Here is a 3,302-nt window from a genome sequence, read left to right on the forward strand (position 1 = left end):
GTAGGGAAATATCTACCTCACATAGCAGAGCAGACCAAAGGCCTTAGATCACTTCTATAGAAGCAGGCACATTGGATATGGAAACATGAACATGAAGATGAATTTAAAAAACTTGAAGGAAAAATAATGAAAGATCCAGTATTAAAATACTATGACCCTAAAAACCCCATTCAATTGTCAACAGATCCTTCTAAAAAAGGCATTGGAGTAGCTTTGCTTCAAAAACATGGGGATAGCTGCAGAGCAGTAGCATATGCATCTAGGGCACTCTCTAAGTCAGAGTGTCTATATGCACAGATTGAGAAAGAAAGTTTGGCTCTGGTATATGGCTGTAATAAATGTCATACAGGTCACTCACATCATACACGCATTTAACTTGTGCGAATTCAACTATACATGGGGTGGAGGGGGTGGGGCTTGAGTTTGCACACAGCGCTGCCTCTTACTTGGAGGCCCATTATGGCTGTGATGGCCACTGTCTCCAAAACCTCCCACTGTCACCATGGAGCCATGCCCGGAGCTGTGTGGCTGGCCGTCAGGCGGCAGTAGCAGCACGGTGGTGAGCGGGTAGCACGCAGCCATCCCCACCACCACCCCGTGCTGCGCCTCAGCCACCAGCCACACAGCTCTAAGCATGGCTCCGCGCCAGTGGAGGGAGGTTTTGGAGGCAGAGGCAGTCACCACTGGCATGGTAATACATGATTCGACTATACGCAATTTTCGCCTTACACGCTGACTTCAGAACCTAACCCCCGCGTAAGATGCGACTGACCTGTATATTCATCTATGGAAGCCTGTGATAGCTGAAACAGATCACAAAACCTTGGGCAAGGGTTGCATAAAGAGCATTATCAGACATAGTGCATGTTAATCTAAGTAAAAGAGCGATTTCTGTTACAGATAAGATGTGGGCACTAATTGCAGAAGCAACGGCTCAGGACACCGTGTTGCAAAACCCGATAACAGCTATTGATGCTGGTCAGCTTAGAAAACATAGACCTAGCCCCTACTCTCAGTTCCAGGAAGAGCTGTCAGTACTGGACGGCATTTGTTCAAAGGCTTACGACCTGTTGTTCCAGCAGTGCTAAAGAAAGACATGTTAAACAGAATACATGAGGGATACATAGAAAAATGCAAAAGGATAGCAAGGGGTGCTCCATATTGGCCCAACATAAATAATGGCATAGAAGAGGGCAGGGAACAGCTGCAAGCAGACCTGGACAGGTTGGACAAGTGGGCAGAAAACAACAGAATACAATTCAACAAGGAGAAATGCAAAGTGCTGCACCTAGGGAGGAAAAATGTCCAGCACACCTACAGCCTGGGGAATGACCTGCTGGGTGGCACGGAAGTGGAGAGGCATGTTGGAGTCCTAGTGGACTCCAAGATGAACATGAGTCAGCAGTGTGACGAAGCCATCAGAAAAGCTAATGGCACTTTATCGTGCATCAGCAGATGCATGACGGATAGGTCCAAGGAGGTGATACTTCTCCTCTATCGGGCACTGGTCAGACCGCAGTTGGAGTACTGCGTGCAATTCCGGGCACTGCACTTCAAGAGGGATGCAGATAACCTGGAGAGGGTCCAGAGAAGGGCCACTCGTATGGTTAAGGGCCTGCAGACCAAGCCGAACGAGGAGAGACTAGAGAAACGGGACCTTTTCAGCCTCCGCAAGAGAAGGTTGAGAGGCGACCTTGTGGCTGCCTATAAGTTCATCACGGGGGCACAGAAGGGAATTGGTGAGTATTTATTCACCAAGGCGCCCCCGGGGGTTACAAGAAATAATGGCCACAAGCTAGCAGAGAGCAGATTTAGAATCAAGATTTTCTGGCTTGCCATACTGATGCAAGAGCATAATGCCAATGATGAGATCTTAGACTTGCCCGTTCCAAGCGAGTCATTTATTGATGCCAGGATGTGAAAGTGTTACATCTCCTTTGTGGAAAGGTAGAAAGAAAAATTGGGATGTATTGTGCTTTGTTGGCACAAAGAAAAGAGTCCATGATAGTCATGGAGGAGCCAGTAGCTTCATGGTATCAAGGGGGCATCAATTTATTAATTCCTGAAATTGCAGTGCTTGAATGCAAAACAGGAAACCATGTCATAAGTCATATCAACTTGATTTTTGCTAGACTTGGGATTCCACAAGTTGTGAGAACAGACAACGGGCCTCAGTTCAACTCAATTGATTTTAAAGAGTTGGCAAACAAATATGGACTCCATCACAACACTTCAAGTCCTAAACACCTATAGTCCAATGACCTGGTGGAAAATGGAGTACAAGTTTCATAGATTAATAGATTCATAGACATTAGGGCAGGAAGGGACCTCGGAAGATCATCGAGTCCAGCCCCCTGCCCAGGGTCAAGAAGTCATCGGGGTAATAGAATCCCAGCAAGATAAACATCCAAATGTCTCTTGAAGGTGTTCAAAGTAGGTGCTTGAACCACCTCCGGTGGCAGGCTATTCCAAACCATGGGGCCTCGGACAGTAAAGAAGTTCTTCCTTACATCCAGCCTGAAACGGTCTTGCAGTAGTTTATAACCGTTCGACCTCATCATCCCTTGGGGCGCTCTGGTGAACAGACAATCCCCCCAGATCCTGGTGGTCACCCCTGATAAACTTGTAGGTGGCCACCAGATCACCCTGAGCCTGCGCTTCTCCCGGCTGAAGAGTCCCAGGGCTCTCAGCCTGTCATTGTAAGGTCCATTTTCCTGACTCTTTATCTTGCGCGTGGCTCTTCTCTGCACTCTCTCAAGCTTCTCCATATCCTTTTTGAATTGTGGGGCCCAAAACTGGACGCAGTACTCCAGCTGCGGCCTCACCAAGGCTAAGTACAACGGGAGAATGACGTCCCGGGATTTGCTTGAGAAGCATCTATGGATGCAAGCCAGTGTTTTGCTCACTTTACTAGCTCCAGCATCACATTGAAGGTTCCAGTTCATCTTGTGGTCAATGATGACCCTCAAGTCCCTTTCATCTAGCACTGCCAAGCCTATAAGCCTGCTGCAGGTTTTTCCTCCCAAGGTGGAGAACCTTGCATTTTTCGGTGTTAAATGCCACCAGGTTCATGTCTGCCCATGTCTTGAGCCTGTCAAGGTCAGCCTGAATTGCTCTCCTGTCCTCAGTTGTGGATGCTTTACCCTAAAGTTTGGTGTCATTGGCTAACTTGGCCAGTCCACTTCTGATGCCAATGTCCACATTGTTAATGAAGATATTGAACAATATGGGTCCAAGGACAGAGTCTTGGGGGACTCCAATGGTCACAGCACACCACGACAATTGGCTTCTGTCAACCACCA

Source organism: Alligator sinensis, unplaced genomic scaffold (assembly GCF_000455745.1).
Source record: "Alligator sinensis unplaced genomic scaffold, ASM45574v1 scaffold1506_1, whole genome shotgun sequence".
NCBI lineage: Eukaryota > Metazoa > Chordata > Crocodylia > Alligatoridae > Alligator > Alligator sinensis.